Source organism: Chelonoidis abingdonii, chromosome 2, assembly GCF_003597395.2.
Source record: "Chelonoidis abingdonii isolate Lonesome George chromosome 2, CheloAbing_2.0, whole genome shotgun sequence".
Taxonomy (NCBI): domain Eukaryota; kingdom Metazoa; phylum Chordata; order Testudines; family Testudinidae; genus Chelonoidis; species Chelonoidis abingdonii.
Genome location: NC_133770.1, coordinates 263,428,110 through 263,453,166, shown reverse-complemented (window position 1 = coordinate 263,453,166; position 25,057 = coordinate 263,428,110). Strand labels below are relative to the sequence as shown.

The following is a 25,057-nucleotide window of genomic DNA, read 5'->3' as shown; positions in this document are numbered from 1 at the left end:
GATAAGACTAGGCAAAAGAAGTATGCCATGTATTTGAAATCATTATTAGCCATAAACCAATTACCTACTTGTAATTTTTTACAAACCTGGATGCATTCCAACCTAATGAGTGTTTCATATTTAAAACTATATTGAACATGGCAACAATATGCTGGTGATAACTTTCATCTCTTAAAAAATAAAAAGAACATTTGACCCCTATTTAGTCTTATGGAGGCTTTTAAAGTTGTGGATAATTTAGTACATTGTTCATACCTTTCACAAAGATTCTGGCTGCAAGCCAGTAGTTGATATGATTAGGATCATTTAGCCTTTCTATAATACCAAGAAAGCTTTCACATTTGTCAAGTGAACTGCTTGTTTCTTTTATTCTGCAATCTTTATGCCTATTACAGCTTGCTGTATGTAATTTTGACACTAAGAGTTTTCTAAGCCTCATCTAGATAACAATCCTTCTAAATTATTATAAACATTTTCATTCTCAACAAAAACTTTTCAGTTTTGCAAGTACTTTTTGTTATCTCCTGCTCAGAAATCACCGCTAAATTATTGCGGTTGGAAAGGAATCTAACACTGTGATTCAGGTTTGCCTCCTACTGATGCTAAACTATTAGTATTTCCATTTCTGTACATTGACATGTGACTCTGCAATCTGTAACTCCCCCAACCCTGAATTTCCCAAGCTGTGCACAGAATTTGAGCCACATGACTCCCCATTAAAAGAAGTCATTGGGAGTCATGGAACTAAAATTCCATGCACTGCTCTGAAAATGCTCATCCTCACATGCCACAGAGTGGGACTCCCCTGCCACATCTTAAATGTTAAAGGCTTAATATAAAAAAATCACAAATGCTTTTCTCTGGGATTCAAGAAGGGATCTCTGGGTGTTAGGCACCTCTCTCTCATTAAAAGTCAGTGGGAGTCAGGCACTTAGCTCTCTTGGGATTCTTTGGAAATCCCAGACATAAGAAATAAATGTAATGTTGATACAAGCAGCTGGATTGACAGCCCCAGAAAATGAAGTCCTCTGTTTAGCTACAGTACATGCAGAGGTAATGTGTTCACCTCTGCCCTGCCAATATACCTAAATTCTGATTTGAAAGGACTAGCCACACCTGTGGATAAGATGGCAGTTCAGTCTTCATGCCCATTCACTTCTTGGCCTTTCTGAAAGGGCTGCCAATTATTGGTGATTGTGAAGGTGTGGACAGAAGAAATGAAAGATAATGCTACACAACAACACCAAAGGGCTTCGGGTATGGTTACTTCCTAGCTTTTCAGCTGCCTCCGAAATTGGAACCTTTCTGTTTCTAAAGGAAAACACACAGGGCCCAATGCAGACCCAGTATTGAAATAGCACCTGCTGCCAACAGATCTGAGTTTGGCCCAATTTATTAAAAGCAGGGTTTTTTTTCTTGGCATACAGTATATAAGCAGCCACTGCCCCAGCAGTGTATTGGGTCACTCCCTGCACTCACATGGGGCAATGAGACTGGCATCAAAGGCAAAGTGGAGGCATTGAGGGGGGATTCACAACAGGAGATCAGATCTGAGATGAGGGTTAGGGCAGAGCTGGAAAGGGCTTTGAAAGCAAGAACATGGAAGCCCCAGGGAGGGTTTTCAATTTCCCCACAATCCATCGGCTCTGAAGGGCAGTGTGAGTAGATGCCTGTGTGATAGTGAACAGTTTAGTGTTCTTTCACTTTGCTATTTTCATACAACATTTCCCCAAAGGTGAATGGCATAGAAATGCATTTCCCCTACTAGCATTTTTTCTTTAAAAGACATACACCTCCCTTCAATGTCTAATACACAATGTTTCAAGAAATCTCTTTGCTTACCTTACCAGTTACCAGTGCTCAATCAAAATCCTACCAGGTCTGTGCATGAGCATCCTAAGAGCTGGAGAGGGAGACCATTCACTAGAACTGGGGAGAGGGGAGGGAAGAGGAGGAGGGAGGAAACTGGGGCAGTTTAGTTCACTTTATATACAGTGAGCCAAATTCAGCTCTGGATCACGCCAATGTAAATCTGGAGTGATTCTGTAGAAATCACTGGAGTAAATCCAGATTTACAATGATGTAACCCAGAGCAGAATTTGGCCGAACAATTTGATTTCCACAGTTTACAATGTGATGATTTGATAATGGCCCAGGTTTCTGTCACTTACCCAGTCACAGCACAAGTGAGTTGGGCAGAGCAAGTTTGCAGCCACGTCAGTGGAAAAACACTGCAATCACTTAAACTGTTCCATAAATCATTCACTAACTTCTTCAGTGGCTCGGGGCACTGCATAATAAATGAACATAACAAATGACATACTATAGGAAAGCCCCCTGGCTATGTAGTGAATGACTTGTAAGTGCAGATCAAATGACTATTTTTTATGAACAATTAATGACCATATTTAAAAAGCCACTAACTTGGTAAATGGCTTAATTTAAAAAACACATGTGGTGGGGCATACAAAAGTCACTTGAATTGTGGGGCTGGTGACTTTCATAGCCTGGCAGAGGCTCTGCAGAAGGTACAGTTTGTCTCAGGTCCTTGCTGGTGCACAGCAGATATCAGGAGTTTCACCTCAGGTACCTGCCTTCAGGAGACTGGAAGGAGAATTTATGAGCTGAGAGCCTGGGGCCCAAAAGGCACTCCAGGTGCTGGTGCTATTCTCACTGGCCAGCCTGAGCACCCAGGAATCAGAGGAGGTCTTGACCAGGACCCAACAAATTCATCTTGCTGGGAGAAGCTTGGTTGGTGACCAAGGCCCTGTCCCAACTGCAGCTCCAGCTGATTTAAAGAATAGAATTTATACCAATAAGGGACCTTTTGTTGTAAAACAAAAAATCATGTTTAATCCCTGTGCTGGATAATTTAAATATGTCTGTGGCTCAATGGAGCTATGACAAGATTTGACCGGACAGTATGGAGAGGCCAAACCATGGTTTGTAGTTGACTTTGCCTCAGATTTCTTCCTGGGCTACAGCATGGTTTCTTTCTCCTTTAACCTGATGTAATTACTGGGCAGCTTCCTGCTGGAGTACCTGAAATGCACGGAGTGCCAGAAGTATGCCTTGTGTTCCACGATTCAGAGGCAAGCATTGTTGGTGTTTCGGTAGCAAGGCCTTGTAGACATTAGCCCTGGTGGGTCCCAATAGTGGAAAAGGTTGCAAAGACCTGAGGTACAGAGGCTTCATCAGTTACAATTCAAAGTGGGCAATAGTTGTTCTCGTTTGGGCCCCTAGGGAAGTCTAATCCAGAGTCATGGCTCTTCAGGCCTAGTGCTTGGGGTGTCACTCCAGTCCAGTATCTCTATTCAAGCAAATAGGAGCTTGTGGGTTTCCAGGCCAGACTCAGTTAGGGTCTCTCATTGGGGTCCCTCTGCACTGGTTCTGTCTGGCACTCACAGACAGTTCTACAAGCAGCTCTACATAAAGTTCCAGGAGTTCCTCTCTGCATCTGGCTTCTCTGCAGCTCCTAGCTCACCATGCAGATGCTACTTCCCAAAAGGGCCTGTGAAGGAGCAGAGAAACTAGGCATAAATATTGCAGAGCCAATTCAATTTCCCCCATCTTTAGGAGAAGGAGGCATGTGGTGAGAGTAGATCTTTGAAGGAGGATGGCATAGCTTTCAGTTGGTTATTTCCAGTAATATGAGTGACGCTAGATGTTCTATGCCTTGTGCAAAGTGGGTGTCAAATGCTACTAAATCAGATGGTTGGAGTTTTACACCCAAAGTGCAATTCACTTGCACTGGTGTAAATGACTCACCAGGGACTCTAATCTCCATCACGTTCAAGCTCTGCAGGAAAGTTAAAGTGGTACAGCAGGTGTGACGGGTTGGATCAAAGAACCCCCCTGGGAGCTGCAAACTGATGTGCCAAGACTACTTCTGCCCCTGCTTTCCCTGCCAGCTCAGGACCCCAGCAGCCTGTCTTGCTGAGCCAGACATGCCCGTCTGCTTCAACACAGACCCTAGGTCTGAATTACTTGCCCCAAACAGCTGCAGGCTTAACTGAAAGCAACTTACAGAAGTGCTCTTATCTTTAACACTCAGCTGCCCAACTCTCAGTGGGGTCTAAAACCAAATAAATCCATATTACCCTGTATAAAGCTTATACAAAGTAAACTCATAAATTGTTCGCCTTCTATAACACTGATAGAGAGATGCACAGCTGTTTCCCCATCACCTTCCCAGTTACTAATACATACTCTGGGTTAATTAATAAGTAAAAGTAATTTTATTAAATACAGAAAGTAGGATTTAAGTGGTTCCAAGTAGTACCAGACAGAACAAAGTGGACTACAAAGTAAAATAAAATGGAACATGCAAATCTATGTCTAATATACAGTAAGAAACTGAATACAGATAAGATCCCTACCAGTTCCAGGATGCTTCCTTTTACAGACTAATCTCCTTTTAGTCTGGCTCCTGCAATCACTTACCCCTGTTGCAGTCACTGTCCTTTGTTCCAGTTTCTTTCAGGTATCTTTGGGGGTGGAGAGGCCCTCTCTTTAACCAGCTGAAGACCCTTGGAGGGGTCTCCCACAAGTTTAAATAGACTTTCTTCTAGGGGTGGAGACCCCCTTTTCTCTCCTATGCAAAGTCGAGGTCCAAGATGGAGCTTTGGAGTCACCTGGGTAAGCCACATGTCCATGCACAACTCACAGTCTTTACAGGCAGAAGCCATTTTCCACATGGTATCTTGTATGTCTCCAGGAAGACTTCTTATGTGGATTGGAGCATTCCAAGATGCATTGTTCCCCAAGTGCTTCCTGATTGGGTACTTAAACTTATAAATTCCTTTCTAAAGAAGCTGACCAAATGCCTCACAAAGCTTACTTAGAAATCAAGCAAGTATACAGCCAATATTCTTAACCTCAAGTACAAAAATGATATATGTGTACAAATAGGATGAATAGCTATAGTAGACCATAACCTTTACAGAGATATGTTACATGGCACAGGCAGCACAAAACATATTCCAGTTATGTAATATTCCCATAAAGCATTATGGGGTACAGCAGGGGTCAGCAACCTTTCAGAAGTGGTGTGCCAAGTCTTCATTTGTTCATTCTAATTTAAGACTTAATGTGACAGTAATACATTTTAACATTTTTAGAAGGTCTCTTTCTATAAGTCTATAATATATAACTAAACTATTGTATGTAAAGTAAATAAGGTTTTTTAAATGCTTAAGAAGCTTCATTTAAAATTAAATTAAAATGCAGAGCCCGCCCCCGGACCGGTGGCCAGGACCCGGGCAGTGTGAGTGCCACTGAAAATCCGCTCACGTGCTGCCTTTGGCACACGTGCCACAGGTGGCCTACCCCTGGGGTACAGCGTCACAGCAGGGACCTGTGTTGCACAGTCATAGAGCATGTTAGAGTAGGTCTCCAGCTAACTTAACTTAACCAGCGAACGACTGGTACAGCAGAACTCCATTCCTTCACACACACAAAACAATCCTGCTATATCTGATCCCTCCCTGCACATCAGAGGGGTGACTGCACAGGAGCTGGTTCTGCTGCCTCTGCTGGCCCTTTATCAACAGAGAGCTGCCTTTCATCAGAGTACATTTCCCCTGGCCAGCTAGTCAGAACCCATCTATTTTATGCCATCCAAGGGACACAGAATAGACACATTCTCTGGGCAGTGAAAAGCCAGGGCCACTGTTTATAAGAACTTGATTTCAAATACCTGGCAAAGGTGTTAAGCACTTAGGAGAGGTGCCATAGTGAATGGAAATGAATGTTGATCTGGACCCCAAATTGTGCTGTAGGATATAGGTCTCCTGAGTTGGAGGGGTGGAATGTGAGGGGCAGCAAAGTTTCAGTGCACTCCTCCCACCATCACAAGACCAGAGGCTGAATGGGTCTAACCACCAAACAATGGAACTACCATCTTAGGTGACCTGGCTGACCAACTTGGAAAAATCCAGCTGAGGCAAAAGAAGGACTTCAGAGAGAGCCTCTCAAACAAAAATAGTTGGTCAATAGGGTAAATGGGCTCAGGCACAACCCAGGAGGATGGGATTTTGAGAACAGGGTGTTTCCCTGAAAAGAGAGAGCAGTCTGGGAACATATCCCTAAAGAAAGTAGATAGAGACCAGACTGGGTCCCAAGAGCTCCTTTGCTTCCAGAAAGAACATAAGTTGAGTCTGTTCCATTCCTGTAACTCGAGGGAAGCCCACCTAACATACCTTGTAACAAGGCATCCAATTAGATGAGTCTAAACATGCACATAGGCTGGCTGTTTTAAAAAAAAAATCTTCCACTTTGTTCTATTTGCTAACAAACATATTTGTTTTAGGTGGGCTGCTTTTCACTACAGCATTGATCACAGGCTCCCAAAGGGAAGTGTTCAGTTGGACTGATGTGACAATAAGCTATTGACATAGGTGTGGTGATGTACTTACATCCCAGTCTAAGAGTGAGAGAACTGCAAAATGTCATCAAACAGGTAAAGACACAAGGCCTGACACTGGGGGGGAGGAAGTGGCACTCAGAGACACCAGGAAGGGAACTGAGGTGCAAGCAGCCCCATAACTGTGACAGATACATTTTTATTTTATTTTATAAATCAATAAATAAACACAACAGTTTGACTTGTGTAACCAATGGTGGCCAAGTATGAAGGGACATATGAATGTTTAGCATATCTGGCATGTAAATACTTTGCAATGCCAGCTACAAAAGTGCCATGCAAATGTCTGGTCTATTTCAGGTGACACTGTAAATACAAAGGGACAACATTGTCTCACGTAAATGTAAATAAACTTGTTTCTCTTAGCAATTGACTGCACAAGAAATAGGACTAAGTGGACTTGTAGGCTCTACAGTTTTACATTGTTTTGGTTTTGAGTGCAGTTATGTAACAAAAAAATCGATGTTTGTAAGTTGCACTTTCATGATAAAGAGATTGCATTATGGTACTTGTATGAGCTGAATTGAAAAATACTATTTTTATCATTTTTACAGTGCAAATATTTGTAATAAAAATAATATAAAGTGAGCACTGCACACTTTGTATTCTGTGTTGTAATTGAAATCAACATATTTGAAAATGTAGAAAAACATCCAAAATATTTAATAAATTTCAATTGGTATTCTATTGTTTAACAGTCTGATTAAAATTGCGATTAATCACAATTAATTTTTTGAGTTAATCATGTGAGTTAACCGATTAATTGACAGCCCTATAAAACACCAGAGACTAATCTCTTATACCCTTAAAATTACTTTGCCCAGCTCGACTATTCTAAAAACATTTACTTCTTGGCTGAACTGTTTAGCCAATTTTTGTATTTTGCTATCCTGTTTATAAAAGTTTATGATGGAAGTAACACTGCTGTAATGGGGATGCATTTTACAACACTACCTCAGATATGAAACCACCGAGTCTTGATTCCTAATCAGGTAGGCTGCAATATGGATTTAGGGATTTAAAAGAGCTCTAACATGGTTCAGTCCCCCCATGCATACTGGCTGGCCAAACCACATTAGAAACTGGTTCATAATGAAGAGTGTTTATATCCTGTTCCCAAACTGGTTTAAAGATCTGTACACAGGTGGCCTGTAGGCAAGGCAGCATCTGCAATAGCTGTCTAGAGAGGGGATTTTGGGGGGCCAAATAGCATCTGAGTTGAAATTTACCCTTCCAAGAAGAGTGAACTTACTGAGGCCCTAAGGAGTCTCTGCAGGAGACTGAGAAGTGAAGCTAAAGGGAAGGCCCTTGCACACTCTCTCACCATAGAGGAATCTGAACTTCTAGGACACAGCAGGATAGGTGCTTGAGAACTCTTTGGCAGCCTCCCCTAAGTCTTCACCAACAAGATTCAGTTCTTTACTTTGGACCCAGTGCAGCTGCAGAGCCACAGATACCTAAGACCTATTGGGTAAGTAGCCATACAGTTGCTAATCTGATACAGGAAGGAACTTGACTGTAGTGTATAATGAGAGTAGCTTTCCAAGTGTTCCACGGTGAGAGCTGGAATCTATGGAGATCAGTATGCCAAGTAACTTTATACTGAAAGACTATATAGATCCTCAGTTCTAAGGTTGCTATGTATAACACACCTGGCTTATCAGCTTCTGAATCTGCCTTCATTTGAAAATCATGCCTATTTTTTTCATTTAATAAGGCAATACATTTTCCTAATGCTTTCCTGGAGCTCGTAAAATCAAAGATGTGAAAATTCATCTGCAGATTTACACTACACTGTCTTATGGCATTGTCATGGTACTTGCAAGTGGTAAAGGTGAGGAGTAGCCTGCTTCTTCCTGAGTGTTCCACACTGCCTCTTGCATCCCCTTTTGACAAGCCAGAGACTCAGTTCCCAAAGGCTGTAGCCAGATTTTCAGCTGCATCTGCAGCATCAATATGTAATAACCAAGTTATTTTAAAAGGTAATTCCAGGGTTATTTCTGCCCTCAGAAATAAAGTGTTATCTGATAATTAAAGAATAAAGAGAATAACATTTCTTATCACCAGGCTTTAATTAGACTGACTATTATGTATACAGTGCTGCAAGAACTGTATTCTCCATATTTGTTATCATTCCCCCCATAGAAATTTTAACCCGTTCCTTGCTATAAAGCAGTATAGTGGCATTCCTTTGAAACACAAATGTTCCATTATAATGTACCTACTAACATACCTTATATATGGACTAGAAGCTAAATGTGTTTTTCCCCGTGTGTCTCAGCAGCAGTGGAATGGGAATCAGAGGGCCTATGGTCCCTGGAGGGACTGTTGTTGAGGGGACACCAAAAGAACACATGGAATTAGGCTGGAAGCAACTTGGCCACAGGGACAGAGTAGAGAAAAGGGTTTAATAAAATTCCATTTGTTCATCTTAATGTGTGTTCAGCTTCACTATTTGCAAATGAAACACCTAAGTAGAATGGTTGTCATGCCTCCCTGCTGTATCTTCATACGAAGTGTCATAGCTTTCTGCTTTTATGTGATCATCCTGCAGACTATTCTATTCAGGTTCTTATAACACCCTAATCACCAAAGTACCTGAGAACCTTCCAGCAGTGTATTAAACACTATGGCTAACATCTGTCACGTGTGATTCTCTTGTCCCTTTTTCTCACCAAGGAGAAAATTGAGAAGTTGTTTGATTTTTATGTTGGTCGTGCTGTGTGTGTTTGTTGTTGAAGGCCACGTCAAAGTACTTCTTACCCTAGTCTACACTGGGAGGGAGGGAATCGAGCTAAGATATGCAACTTCAGCTACAAGAACAGCATAGCTGAACTCGACGTATCTTAGATCGACTTAAATTGACTTACTGCGCGTCCTCACAGCATGGGATCAACAGCCACCACTCCTCTGTTGACTCCGCTTCTGCCTCTCACCCTGGTGAAGTTACAGAGTCAACAGAGAGTGCATTCGGGGATCAATTTATTGTATCTAGACTAGACGCAATACATCGATCCCCGATAAATGGATCACTACCCGCCGATCCAGAATGGAAACTGTTGGTGTTTGATATGCTTTTTCTATCCTGTGGGAGTATTTTCCACAGCCTGGAACAGACCCAAAGAAAGCTCTGTCTCCTATTCAGAGAGATTTACGCTGGTCGTGGACAGCTTCACTGTACCTGAGGAACAGAGTTGTTGACATGGTCCTCATCCTGGACCTTCAGGCGATCTTTTAAGTATCCTGAACCATTGAGTCCCTTGAAGATAAAAGGGCGCTACCTGTCAGCTCTGTGTTCTTGAGCAACCAGGGCACAGTATCCAGCCAGTCTGACTCACAAAGAGACCACCCCGCCCAGCCTCTGCTTGAACTAAAACCGATCAGAAGAAAGACTTACAAAAATCAATGAAAAGGCAGTGGGAGACACATCTAAACCCCTCTGAACAAGGATGACAGGATTAAGGCAACTCTCCTACCCTCATTTGCATTGAAGATGGGACAGGAAGGCATCTCCCTTGGCATACAGAATGGAGAACAGAGATTCCAAGGCAAGAACCGCATGGAACTCTGGGACCAGAAGAGCAGGGAAGCACTGCATAATGGGCGATCTCTGCTCCAGATGTTAATGAACCCGCCTGCACATACCCAGCTCAGAAGTTACCAGACTAATTCTAGTGATAAATCCTTGATTGGTTGCCAAAATACTGAAGCTGCCTAACTGCATTTTGAGCTCCCTCCAAGGAACACTGCCTATAGCCAGGAATGATCAGTTCCTGTTGTCTAGCGTGAACAAAAGAACTTTGGTATACTCCCTGGCACCATCGGTTTACCCATAAACAAATCTAGTGTTCTCCCTTGAACCACTCTTATTTCCCCTTCAAAAATCCCTCCCCATGCTCAAGTAAGTGTTCTGATGCCTGGATCCAAAATCTGCTTCAGTTCCATTGGGACTTCATCTTCTCCTGACTGATTGTACTGGGGGCTCTGCCTGTCTCCAGCACTCCAGGCTCTCAGCTACCACCACCCTCTGGGAACCCCGAGCGGTTGAAGCTTCACAGAGTGGTGAGAATCCAGCTCTCTCTCTTTCTCTCTCTCTGTTTTTTTTATTTTTCCTACTCTAGGTATAGCTTTCTAACCCTGACTTGTGTTATCGGATATAATTTTCCAAACTTGACTTTTGTCATCAGATTTAAGATAGATTTAATATTGTAACTGTTTTGTTTGTTTGGCTCTCTTTGTGTGGTTATTACATGGCAATAAATAACTTTTATGGCTAAGCATTACTACCCTGTGTGGGGGCGGGGGAGGCTTCCCTATTTGCTCTGCAGCAATGCTTCTCTTACCTAAGCTACAGATCTCTAAGTTAAAAATCCTGGGGGGTTTGCTCATCAAGTTGGTTACTACCAGAACAATTGTAACATGAAAGTGGGGATAGGGGCATGCTGAACCTGTGGCATAGGAGGGTGGCAGCTTGGAAGTGCTTTTCGACCCAGCCTGCGGAGTCCAGGGACGTATAAGGGGTCAGCTTGGGAGTGCTGATTGACCCAGTCCACTCAGACATGCTCTATTAGTGTGTGTGTGTTCATCTGATTCTGGGGCTGGAGAAACTTAGGTCATGCAAGATAGCTCCACTGGGAGGGAACTTGCAGAAGGGAGAGTAGAGCTCCGTATGAAAATACAACTGACACAAGCAGTACATTGATAGAATTACAACCCCCCCGCCCCGAGAAGAGTAACCCAATAAATGAGTATACCACAACGTAATAGGCAAATCTGGTAATAAATGGTAGAGAATGCAGGGAGCACGTGACCCTAATCATGTGGTAGTTGTTCAGTAGTTGCTGCAGAGTGGGAAAACTGAGGCATGTACCTGAGCAAACTCTCTCTTCCTTTTTCAGACTAAGCTCCTTTAGCAAGGTCCCTCTCTCATAGAATATTTGGTAATGTCCTGTAACTTTTAAGTTAAGAATTGTGCTTAGAACAACTGTAGGACTGTGCAATAAGGAGTTAAAGATTTGTGCCTTAAAAGTAAAGATTTTAGAGCAATACTGTGACTGCATGAAAGGGTTTTTGGTAGGGATCATTAGTGAGAAAAGGGAAGTAGAGATGGCTGAAAAAAAACCGTTGGCTGCTCGCTTGAGACAGGAGAAAACCAACAAGTTAGGGAGATGGGTAATGAAGAAGGGGAAGTGTTCCTGGGAAAGGGGATGCTTTATGGGTAAGACTCCCTTGACTGAGGCGAGTCTGAGTTTGGAACAATATTGCACAGCTATTAAACCACATGGTAGCACAAAGGTTGCGGCTGTTGCATCGGCATTATTTTATGCATGTCTGCAAATGGTTGAAATGGTAAAGGGAAGGCAGGAACTGGAGCTGGAAAAAAGCAGTTACAACAGCGTTTGTACAAATGTGAGACAGACGGGTGTGAATTTATAGCAGAAAAGCTTAAAATGGTGACTGTACTTAGAAATATGCAAGAGAAGAGAGACAAGGCAAGCAGAAATGCAGAACAGTATAGGAAAGAGTTAACCCCCACAAAAATTGTTTTAGAAGAAGCGAGAGCAGCAGCTTGCTTCCTGGCAGATGAAAACAAGGCAGCCAATGCAGCAGCAGGCCATCAGGAGTGTGAGACAAAGATTAGTAAATTGCATGCCCAATTTAGTGCCCATAAGGGGGTGGTAGCTGCTATAAGATTGAGAGGATTGTGATTTGGAGCCCCTTAGGAAAGTAAAGACCCCGATGCTGTCCCCTATTGGCCACACATGCATCATGTTGCCCCTGTTCCACCAAGGAGGTTAAGCATAGTTGCAGGAGATGATCTTCCCACAACAGAGCTGGTCACGGACGTAGTAAGATGGTCTCCTAGTCAAGCCAAGGCTATTGCTGAGAGACTCGGGCCACTAAACTGTGGGTATGTCTACACTACAAAATTAGGTCGAATTTATAGAAGTCGGGTTTTTAGAAATCATTTCTATACAGTCGATTGTGTGTGTCCCCACACAAAATGCTGTAAGCGCATTAAGTCAGCGGACTGCGTCCATAGTACCAAGGCTAGCGTTGACTCCCGGAGCGTTGCACTGTGGGTAGCTGTAAGCAGCAATCCCACAGTTCCCGCAGTCTCCGCTGCCCATTGGAATTCTGGGTTGAGATCCTACTGTCTGATGGGGTAAAAACAGTGTCGCGGGTGGTTCTGGGTACATGTTGTCAGACCCCCCCTCTCCCTCCCTCCCTCCATGAAAGCAACGACAGACAATGGTTTCATGCCTTTTTTCCTGGGTTACCTGAGCAGACGCCATACCACAGCAAGCATGGAGCCTGCTCAGCTCACCATCACCGTAGGTCTCCTGGGTGCTGGCAGACGTGGGACTGCATTGCTACACAGCAGCAGCTCATTGCCTTTTGGCAGCAGACAGTGAGTTACGATTGGTAGCCATCGTTTTCATACTCCTGGGTGCTCTTTTAGCCGACCTCGGTGAGGTCAGTCAGGGGCACCTGGGCAGACATGGGAGTGACTCAGCCATGTCATTCCCATTTTCTGCCAAGCACTCAGGAGATGACGAGGGCTAGCAGTCATATTGCACCGTCTTCTGGCGAGCAGCCAGGAGATGATGTTGGCTAGCAGTCATACTGCACCATCTGCTGCCAGCCTATGATGCAAAAACAGATGGAGTGGATCAAAACAAGAAATTGACCCGATTTGTTTTGTGAAATCAACGACCTGCTAAACCCAAGGTTTTGACTTCAATCCTTGAGGGGGCCATTCTGTGTGACAGTTGTTTGTGTTTCTCCTTGATGCAAAGCCACCCCTTTTGTTGATTTTAATTCCCTGTAAGCCATGTTGTCAGTCGCCCCTCCCTCCATCAGCACAATGGCAGACAATTATTTTGTGCCTTTTTTTCAGCACAGAACCAGAAGCTGCAAAAGCAAAACCAGGCGAGGAGGCGACGGCAGTGACGAGAGTGATGAGGACATAGACATCGACATAGACTTCTCACAAAGTACGGGCTGGGCAATGTGCCCTGGCAATGTGCACATCATGCTGATGAGCTCCGCATGGTCACCTGTGCTGATCAGCTCACCACGCTGGCCAAACAGGAAATGAAATTCAAAAGTTCGCAGGCCTTTTCCTGTCTACCTGGCCAGTGCATCTGAGTTGAGAGCACTGTCCAGAGTGGTCACAATGGAGCACTCTGGGATAGCTCCTGGAGGCCAATACCGTCAAATTGCATCCACACTACCCCAAATTTAACCCAGCAAGGTCGATTTCAGCACTAAGCCCCTCATCGGAGGCGGAGTGCAGAAATCAATTTAAAGAGCCCTTTAAGTCGGAAAAAAGGGCTTTGTGGGGACGGGTCCAGGCTTAACTCGAGGTAACACTCCTAAATTCAACCTAAAATCATAGTGTAGACCAGGCCTGTGACACCGTTGTTGCATGGCTGGCTCACATTTGGCAAATGTATCCCTCTGCTGATAGCATGGGCTTAACCCAGTTGGTTTAGTTATGTGCCTCTCCTTGTAATTCAAATGCTCTGGATATAGGCATAGGTTCTTGGGAGCAGACTGCTGCTACACCCTGGGAACGGATAAGTGCTCTTAAAATATTACTGCCTGCTTCTTCCCTAAAGAAACTATATATAATGGAAAAGCAGAAACCAGAAAGGCCCCTGAAGTTTACCTAATTTGAAAGAAGATGCGGCAGCTCTCGGATTCATTACCCCAGACAGAAGAAAATGGGATTGTACCTTCCCATTATGAGGGACCCAAATTACTACAGAGCACTTATGCAGGACTAAATTGTCAGACAAAAATGATCATGAGGGCAGTGTGCAGAGGTGAAAGAGGACCGGGCCGGGCTGGTACGGCATACTGGCAAGAGCTGGTATGCCGTGCCAGACTGAACTGGCTTCCCCGGCAGTGATTTAAAGGGCCCAGGGCTCCAGCCTCTGCAGGGAGCCCTGGACCCTTTAAATCACCACCAGAGCTCTGGCAGCTGGGCTTGGGTAGCGCTTTAAAGGGTCTGGAGCTCTGGGCGCTGCGGGAAGCCTCAGGCCCTTTAAAGTGCTGCCACCAGGGCTCTCCACAGTGGCCGGAGTCTCTGGCCCTTTAAATTCCCACCCGAGCCCAGCAGCTGGGCTTAGGCAGGGATTTAAAAGGCCCAGGGCTCCTGCCGCTGCAGGGAGCCCCAAGCCCTTAAATCCCCACCAGAGCTTGGCTACCAGGCTCAGTTGGGAATGTAAAGGGCCTGGTTCTCCGGCCACTGTGGGGAGCCCCAGGCCCTTTAAATCACTGCCGGATCTCCAGCAGCAGGGCTTGGGTAGCGCTTTAAAGGGCCCAGAGCTCCACAGCAGCCAGAGCTCTTTATATCACCCCAGGGCTCCCAACTGCCTCTGCAGCTGGGAGCTCTGGGGTGATTTAAAGGCCCTGGGGCTCCCAGTCACAGCTGGAGCCCCAGGGCCTTTAAATCTTTAAAGGCCCTGCTTCTTCCAGTTGAGGCCACACCTCTTCCGGTTGAGGTCATGCCCCCACTCAGGACTCCAGTGTACCAGTAAATCCTTTCAGTTACTTTCACCCCTGGCTGTGTATATAGAACACCTAACCTGGAATGAACTAGTGGCAATAATCAAACAGGCAGGGGATTTGCTGCTTAAAAAGACAAATCAGCAAAAGGACTACATCACAGCCCATTCAGGCTATCATATTTGCGAATAATGGACCTCACTCTGCCTGTCACCCTCCCAGTGCCATCCCTACCGATACGCAAACTACGCAGCTGCGTAGGGCACCAGGAAACTTGGGGGATCAAATTTCCTGGTGCCCTATGCAGTTGTGTGCTGCCCCAGCTCTGCCTCTTCCCACCTCTGCTCTGCCCCCACTCCACCCCTTCCTCAAAGCCCCGCCCCAGCTCCACCCTGCCCCGCTTCTGCCCGCCCCTGCTCCACCCAAGCCTTGCCCCTATTCCACCCCTTCCCCAAAGCTCCTGCTCTGCTCCGTCCCCACTCTGCCCCAGCTCCACCTCTTCCTGCCCTGCTCCATCCCAGCCCCGCCCCTACTCCCCTGAGGACTGCGGCAGGGCTGGGCCTCCACTCACTGGCAGCAGGAAGTGTAGCGACCCGGCCCCAACCGTGCCACCAGTTAGTGCTGGGGGGCGGTTCTCCCCCTACCCCCTCAAGCCAGCCCCGCCCCACCCCCGCAGAGGCCTGGGGCCCTCCACCCCCCTGCCCCTGCGGGAGTGCAGCGTAGGGTCCCAGAATAGCTAGGAACAGCCCTGCGCCCTCCCAATTCTAATCCCCCTACCTTCCACACCCCTGGGCAGCACCAACACAAAGAGACCCCTAGGAACATGATTTGGAAGGAGCTGGTAAACTTAGGGGAGAAGATGGGAAAATACGATCACTAGCCTCTCAGTATCCTGATTAATGCTTTGTCTCAGGTCATGTGGAGAACAAAGTTAATGCAGGGAGCCCCCCTTCAGCCCACTGCCCTGGTACAAAGTGTGTCCCCCACTCCCACTCCCTGTCAAAACCAGATCCCTGCCCCCTCTTCTGAGTGGAGGTTCTCGGTGGAGTCTGCCAATCAGTAGGGATGCCCAGTTTCCTGGGGGCCTCCCCAGCTGACACAAGACTTCAGTGCAACGTATAGGGAAGCCCCACTGTGAGAGCTACAGTGGGGAACCCAGGAATGTTAGCCCAAGTGCTAGTGGACATCGCAGCATCAGTAAACATTCTAAGTCCCCGGTGGCTCTCTGGAGGGAGACCCACTGCTAAACAGGTTCAGCTCAGAGGGTATGGGGGAGAAATCCAGGAAGCACCAGTCTGGCAGGATGTTCCCTTGCTGTGCCCTGACTTGTGTGATCAGTTATAGTTTTCTAAGCCTGACTTTTGCAATCAAATTTAAACTAGATTTAATATTGTAACTGTTTTGTTTGTTCAGCTCTGCTTGCATGGTTATTACGTGGCAATAAATAACTTTTATGGTTAAGGTGGTTGCTATCCTCCCTCTCTGTGTATCCTTCTCTTTTTGTGTGTATGTTTTTGGCTTCCGTATTTGCTCTCCAGTAACACTCCTCTTACCTAAGCTAAAGATCCCTGTAGCGCCCAAAAATCCTGTGGGGTTTGCTCATCAAGTGGGTTAGTACCAGAACAACTTTAATGTGAAAGGGACATGCTGAAAGGGGATAGGGACGTGCTGAACCTGTGGCATATGAGGGTGGCAGCTTGAAAGTGCTGCTTGACCCAGCCTGCTGAGTCCAAGGGCATATAAGGGTGACAACTTGGAAGTACTGTTCAACCCAGCCTGCTGAGTCCAGGGACATAAGGGGTCAGCTTGGGAGTGTTGATTAACCCGGTCCTCTCAGATGGGTGTGTGTTCTCATCTGATTCTGGACTGGAGTAACCCAGCGCTGGGGAACCTAGGTCCTGCAGGATAGCTCCATTGGGAGGAAACTTCTAGCAGGGAGAAGTAAAGCTCCATATGAGAACACAAAAGTGACACAAGCAGTACATTGATAGAATTACAGAACATACACCCCCACCCCAGAAGAGTAACCCTAATAAATGAGCATACCCCAAAGTAACGGGCAAAACCGGTAACGGGGGTGACATTCCAGCACCATTGATGTCAATGGCAAAGCTCCCTTTGTCTTCATTGGGCCAGGATTTTGCCAAAGAGCACTACACTACCCCAAACTTCATCCAAAAATAGGGGGGAAGGAAGGAGGCATTCCTGCCTGTAAGCATTCCTAGAAGATCTTATCTCTGATGCCTGCTATAAACTATTTTGTGTGCTGCTGCCTGACACCTGATCTTAAAACATCTAGTGCAGCAAGTTGTACAAAATATAATTTTAATACAGAAAACATAAATTATAAAATGTTTCATCTGCTTATATCTTAATGGAAAATAATGATAACCTGGTATCTCTTCATTCTTAAAACATTGTGGCAAACACATTTCATTGTTCCTTCTAGCATTCACCTTGGGGCCATACAACCTGGATATTCTAAGTGTGATACAAAAGACACGCATAATAGATGTATTCTAGCTAGGTGTGCAGGTGCAGGACAATCTTATCAGAGATAGTGTCATAAAAGTTACCCTCATTTCAACAGTGCCTAGCAGTGCTGCTCACCTGGTAAACTTTTGTAAGCTAGGATAACATTCTGCTCAATGTCTCAGCCCTGGGACAAATTTAAGAGACATGACTAGATATTATGTTTCAGTTGCTCTTTTGCATTTCTAACTCAAAACAGCTATGTTTAATTTAAATAAAATTCAACAGTCCATTGGCCACTCACTTCTATTCAAACCAATCAACTTTGTGGGAACCTCTCCTCCTTTTCCTCTACTGATCCTGTACCTTCAATATGGCTGGGAAGACAGCAGCGGTGAGCTAGCTTTCCTTCCTGACCCCTCTTCTCTCCCATTGGTCAGAAGGAGGGAAAAGTCATGCCAGCTAGATCCTTTACCAGAAGAAGCTATCAGAGAGGACCCTAACAACCCCTGCTAGCTTGGCTCTGCTCAGACTAGGCCCAGTTACTACAGTACTGATCAATGTACCCAGAAAGCAACAGACCCCACCATCGTCTATTACATTTAGGACTCTTCTACAAACTTTGTCCCCACCTATCCATATCAAATAAAATGTTTGGCCAAAATCCAATGATCCTTTGGTTTCAAATGCCCAAAAAGCTGAAAGGCAGGAAAAAAGTCTCCCCTGTGCCGACACTAATACAACTCCCACTTCAGCAAATGTAAGAAGGGTTTGAGTGGGGAGCAGCAGTACCCATCCAGGCTTCCCAGACATCCTCCACAACCTGGATACAGACAGACACACCAGAGGCGATTCCTGAACCAGACCTCCATTGACTTCAGAGAGCTGTGGCTGTGGAAACCTGGAATCAGTTCCCTGCTCTGCAGCAGACTTCCTGTGTGACCATGGGCAAGTCACATAGTCTCTTTGTGCCTCAGTTCCCCATCTGTAAACACAGATAATAGCACTGCCCTGCCTCACAAGGGTGTTATAAGGATAAATACATTAAAGTCTGTGAGGTGCTCAGACACTACAGTAATGTGTGCCATATAAGTATCCATCACTGATTGATTTGATGGCTGTGAGGGCTTTAGGGGGCAGATGAAGCATCCCCAACATTCCCCACCACTATCCTTTCCATCCCACTTTCCCCTGCACTATTCCAATACTCCCCCTTGCTGCTCCAACCCCCATATCCCCCCAGACTATTCAGACTCCCCTACCACTGCTCCAATTCCTCCACCATGCCCATTGCCCCAGGTCCCCTCCTCACCTCTGCCCTGCCCCATGCACCTGTTAAGGTGGCAGCACTGGGAGGAGTGTGTATACAAGCTGCAGGCAGCACTGCTGACTGGGCTGTTAAAAGTCCACTCAGTGGCACAGTGGGGCTAAGGCAGACTCCCTCCCCCACCCCACCCCCCAGCTCCGTGCGGCTCCCAAAAGCAGCCAGCATGTCCCTGCAGCTCTTAGGTGCAGGTGTGATCTGGGAAGCTCCGTGCGCTGCCCACACCCTGAATGCCATTTCCAAAGCTCCCATTAGCCGGAAACTGTGGCCAATGGGAGCTGCAGGAATGGGGCCTGTTTGCGTGGGCAATATGCAGAGTCCTCTGCCCGCCCCTGCACCTAGAAGCCAGAGGGAAATGCCAGCCGATTCCAGGAGCCACCTATGGTAAGCACCACCCAGACCCCTGAACCCCCTCCTACACCCCAATCCCCTGCCCCATCCCTGAGCCCCCTCCACACCCAAATTCCCTCCCAGAGCCCGCATCCCCTCCCACTTGCCAAATCTCTTGGCCCCATAGTCCCCACCTACACCCCAAAGCCTTCATACCTGGCACCACCGCAGAGCCCAAACCCCCAGCCAGAAGCCTCACCCCCTTCCGCACCCCAACCCCTTGCCCCAGCCCTTTGAAAATGAGTGAATGAGCAAGGGTGGGGGAGAGTGAGTGACCGTGGGAGGGTGATGGAGTGAGTGGGGGGGGGCTTGGAGAAGGGGAGGGGCAGAGGCAGGACCTTGGGCTAGGGGGTGGGGCATGGGTGTTTGGTTTTCTTGCAGTCAGAAAGTTGGCAACTCTAGTGCTGATGCTCCACTGTAATAATCCCACAGGTGGGAAAAGTAGCCATATGCCGAGCAATCATTCTCTCATGTGCATAGAACATGTGTAATTTACGATCTATCAGCAAATAGTTAGAGCTCCTTCTAAATTCGCTGAACAGATTAATAGCACATATTTCACGAAACCATAACTCCTTAACAGAGGCAGATAGTACCAACATGCCTGCAGACGTCTGTCAAAGGTAGGGTTGTTCACATTTACAGTGCATGGGTTTAGCTCAGGTTTCAGTGGGCCCAGCATGTTCACTTGAGCCACCCTTCTAATGTGATAACAGGCTGCCTGGAATTGCTTCCCCTAGTCTGCTGAACATGCACGTTTCAATCTCTTTGGCATGTGAGTGTTTGGCACAATTTTATATAATTATAAACATAGCTGAGTCTGTAAAATGCTTTTTTGGGGGTAGGTTGTAACTCAAGCCCCAGTGTTCAAATTACCCCAAATTTGGAGCACTAACACTGCCCATCTCCCCCATGAGGTACAGTACATTTCAAAATAATCTAAGTAAGCACATAGATTTTAGAGCACTTGAATGAGTCTTCCTTTAAACAAAGTGCTGCTCAACCAAAACTATAGTGGAGCTGGCTCTACCCTATAATATATATCTATTCTTCACCTCTGTATAAGGAGTCATCACCTGGTCACCTAACGATTACATGTTGTCTGTATTACATGTGGTCTGTTAGCCATTTTACATGGTAAACTCCTTGGGGCAGGGACCAACTCTATTTCACATTCTTTACAACTCTAAGCACGTTGGAATTCAACAAATATATAACAGAGTGGTAAAGATGGCTGCAAGAAACTGAAGAATAGTAGTTAGTTCTTCAGAAATACTTATTATGGGCTTCACAATCCAAATACAATTGTTTTCCATTAAGAAAGTGAAGTAATGTTGATGAGGTGTGTCGGTTTGCTGTACAGGGAGCTTAGATAAGTGGTAACATTACCCATCTTCTTTTTCCTGTCCAATTAAAGGACAATCAAATCTCTCAATAACTTCCATTTCCATCCAGATTTTCAAAATAAATGTTGCGGGATGTTTTGTCACCGTGCCCAGTATGATGGGATCAATGGAAGGTACATGAATGACTTCCAGCGACAAGTTTAGCACAGTTCCTATTGGTTTGGCCATGGGAGGACTTGCTTTTTTGGCTCAGCTACCACCACAAAGGTTCTAATTCAAGCTTCAGCCATGGCCAAATGCAAGGCACACACACAGAGGAAGCACCAGATGAAATATTCCCTTAACTGTTTAAATCTGCTCTAGTATCTCGCTGTTAGTTGGCTTGCATGTTTGTGTCCTTCCAGCGTGCTTTCCCAGTTGTATGCAGATAACGTTTCAGCTGAAATCTTGTTGCCTCAGTAGCGCTGTTTAGGCTGCTCAGTGCTTCTGTCCTTGAAGCTTCAACGTTATTAGTAGATAGCATGGCATATTAGTTTATCAGACTTTGATGTTACTCATAAAGGAAGAGCACAGGCCTGGTTTAGCGGCCAAAGGCTCTCGGCCAGGTTTATTGCTGTTTATTTACCCTCCTAGTGCCCTGGCTCCATGGTTACAGGTACGCTAACACATGAGTGCCCTGTGGCAAGGAATGACTCAGTCAGTGGTGGAACTTTCCGCTGCCCTCTCAGCCGAACAAAGAATTAAGGCAAAGTACCTCCACATTTATAAACTAAAACAAACAACTAACCTACAAAACTTACACACCACCTTATGTATTTCATGACATCTGTTTGTTACCTCCCCTTGTTCCTGATATCTTGGACAAAACTTCCTTAATCATTGTTTTGTCAAACCATCTTATCTTATACCAGATTGAGATGCATCTGTACTACCTGGAATATATTTAGGTAAATATCCAGTGCCCAGTACACTTGCAACAGCTTTGCCAAGTTCATGTAGTGAACAGTGAACTTGTAAGCATCTGCTTTAATACATGGCCTGACTTTGCTTCACAGCCTCTGGTTCAGGCCTCAGATCATACCCCAGGCCCAATGCTCCAGCTCTCTCTCTCTACTACACTGGCCACATTAGAAGACACTATTGTTACACATAGGACCATTGGTGCCCATGGGCAAAGGGTTCAAAGTTCATTACAAGCAATCCCTGTTTCAGACCTGACAAACTCACTACACCCAATATACCACTTTCATGGTATTTATCCATAAAGGCTTGCATGTGTGGTCTCTACCGAAGTCTTGTAACTTATTGATACTCATAATCATTGTGAGATGTGCATATGGATGTGACAAACCAGAGTGCAATCCAGACCAGTGAGGGCTGTGTAGGGTGACCAGACAGCAAGTGTGAAAAATCGGGACAGGGAGTGGGGGGTAATAGGAGCCTATATAAGAAAAAGACCCCAAAATCAGGACTGTCCCTATAAAATCGGGGCATCTGGTCACCCTAGGGCTTTGTCACCCTTTCCTGCAACCTTGGATGCCTTACAATACCCTGCTGCATTGGCGCCCATGTGCGTCACTCACAAACAGTCTCCCAGCAAGCATGCCACACCATGAGTGTCCAAGTATAACCGTAGACTGCCAGCCACACTTTTGCCAGCCACGGTTACCTTTGCAGGGTGACTCCAATACACTCCCAGTCCCAGATTTCCCCCCAAAAATGTATGTCTTGTACTGTCCAGCCCTTTCCTGGACAGTTTCAAATGTATTAAGTCCATTATTCCTTTAAGAAATAATATATACTAGCTTGTTGCCTTAAATGGAGTTGCCCAGACACTTCAACTTAAGTGTACTGGATTAGATAAAACAATAAAACAAGTTTATTAACTACAGAGAGGTAGATTTTAAGTGAGTGCAAGTAATGAGGCACAGGAGTCAGAAATGGTTACAAGAAAAATAAAGATAAAATGCTGCCTAATCTAACAAACTCTTTTAGATTTAAAACAAAGTTTCTCACCATATGCTTCCAGCAGCATTACTGACCAAATCCTTCACGTCAGGACCCCTCCTCCAGAGTCCAGTGGCTGCTTCTTTTGTCTTCTCAGATCCAGAGAGGGACGGGGAGGAGGGGTCTTGGGGTGTTTTCCCCTCCTTTTTATAGTTTTTGTCCCTCTTTGAGAAGCATTTCCAGCTGAGATCCAAGAGACAAGGAAACTGATGGAAGAAGGAGAGAGACTTAATGATATTTCTTTGCTAAGCTGCAGAGCTCTATCCCTACCCCTCTTTCTTGTCAAAGAATGGCCACTTGGTAGGTGATGGCTCATCAGCTTTGTTGACACCTGGCTGGGGTGTCAGCTTGCCTTTTGTTTTTGTCTTTGTCACAGTGTAGCTGGCTGACAGGATCCAAGATGGTATGGCAGATTTATGAGTGGGGGGTTTCAGACTTGTTTATGTGAGAAGGAGGTTGTGGGTTTATCAGGGATGGAAGGGGAAATCCAGAGAGTAACCATGGGTTTTTCAGCCCAAGTGCTGTGATGGGGATTGCTCATTTATTCTGGGGGACTGAAAAGGGGGATGTGGCCTTCTCAGTGACAGGAAGATGTCTGTAGGTTGGTCAGTGTGAGGAGACTAAGAAGGGATTTTAGGATTGACTTGGGGGATATCTTGTGGTTTGTCACAAGGTGAGAGAAGGGTTGTGGGCTTGACAATGAGAACACTGAGACATCTCCATGGCTAGGAGATGCCATCCCATCCTGGAAAACGAAGACCTGGCCTCAGTTACATACATCTTCATCACTTTCCATGTGGACTACAGCAATGAGACAGACCTGAGCACAAAGCCATTGGGCCTTAAGAAACTCAAACTAGTACAAAACCCTGCAGCACAACTCTTCAGGCACACAGGTTGCTGCAAGCACATCAAACCTCTGCTTTCTGCCCTGGCTTCCCATAAAATACTGAGTCAATCTCAAGGTCTCAGGCCTTTTCTTCCAGGTGTTCCACTGCATGAGCCCAGGATATCTAAAAGTCTGCCTGAAACTCTGAGATGAAGACCATGTTCAGTAAGTCCTCTGCTCAGGCACAATGGAACCTTCTACCACAAGGATAAATCTCATCTGTGGAAGAGTCAGAACTTTCTTGGAGTCTGGCTCTCACAGAAATTAAGACCCATTGCAAACCTCACCACCACCTTCTGCTCCAAGTGCAAGGTGCATTTCTTTGATCTGCCTTCTGTGACATAAACACAAGTAGAATGTATATTAACACAAAACTCCAAAAAAAACAGGACTCTCCATTGCACATGCAATGCTACCCATGAAGAGGATGAGAGAATGAACACGTGACAGATGTTAGTCTCACTGCTTAATGCACCATTGGAATGCACCCGGTTACTATGGTGATGAGGGAGGTACAAGAACCTATATAGAACAGAAGCGAGTGTATGGATGGTAAAAGCATACAGATGCAGTTATTTGCAAGTCTGATAATCAGATCAGTGAAATCAGATTTTGAGTGCTGTCCAGATGCACTCTGAGGTGTGCTCTGGATTTAAAAGTGTGAACATTTTGAAATACATGAATGGAAGGACAGACAGATCAATGAGGGGCCCAGCAGAAATTCCAATGGACCTGAAGGGAGAGTCATTAGGACATCTACCCATCTCCTCCACACACACTACCATTCAGCTGGCAGCAGAAGGAGTCCAACTGGTCTGAAAGACTTCCGCCCCCACCCTGCCATCTCTTGCAGATGTTTCAATATCTGAAAGGCATGAAGGACTCCAGGGCAAAGGGAGCCCACACGTGCCTGAAATTTGAATTCAACGTGTGATGACAACTTTTTGGAGAAAAATAAATGGAAGACAAGAGTATAAAGGCCAGAATGTGCATTGAAATCAGTAAGGGAGCAGAGAGGTTTTGCTTTGTTTTAATGTACAGTTCTAGATCCCTTCAGGCATCTGCCTGGTATAGGAGACAAAAAGGCAAAAGTGTGTTAAGAAGAATTTTCCAAGCATGATTAATACCTCTTTTAAAAGTCACTGATCTCAAAATCAGCTTTTCTACTTCACATTACAGTTGGACAATAAGTTGTCCTAGGGCTGCCACCCAACCATATTCCCACAACACAACCTGAAGCAGAAAGGACCTTTCAAAAAAAATTATGGGGTATAGGAGAAATTGGGAACATAATGGAGGGCAAGTGACAGCCTGACCTGGGAAGAACCTGTTGCCTCTTCATAATATAAACTTTGATTAGGCTGTGGCTCAATTATTATTAGTAGAGTTGAGCCAAGAGTTGAACCTCTCAGATCCAAACCACCTGAGATCAGATCTTACCTCAAGTTCTGAGATGTTCAGATCTGAGATTTAGACGACTTGAGGGACAACAGCAAATTTCAGATCCAGATCAGATGTTCCCCAGAGTCTTAGGGGGGGTTGTGGTTCAATCTCACCTGAATACTCTTCAGAGGAGAAGAATGGCCTTGTGGAACTCAGATTTGGGTTCAGTTCCCGGCTCTGAGCCAGACTCCTTGTGTGACTTTAAACAGGTAACTCGGGGCCTGATTTTCAGAGGTGCTGAGCTT

At 45.5% G+C, this 25,057-nt stretch overlaps 1 long non-coding RNA gene across 2 annotated transcripts in view; it reads right to left on the bottom strand.

The window, feature by feature from the left end:
• The window catches only part of LOC142046400 (uncharacterized), a 109,126-nt gene that overhangs the window by 51,072 nt on the left and 32,997 nt on the right, over nucleotides 1-25,057 (bottom strand). For both annotated transcript variants that reach the window (XR_012655379.1, XR_012655378.1), the window contains exon 2: nucleotides 22,490-22,686. This is a non-coding gene — a long non-coding RNA (uncharacterized LOC142046400). The remainder of the gene's footprint in view (nucleotides 1-22,489; nucleotides 22,687-25,057) is intronic.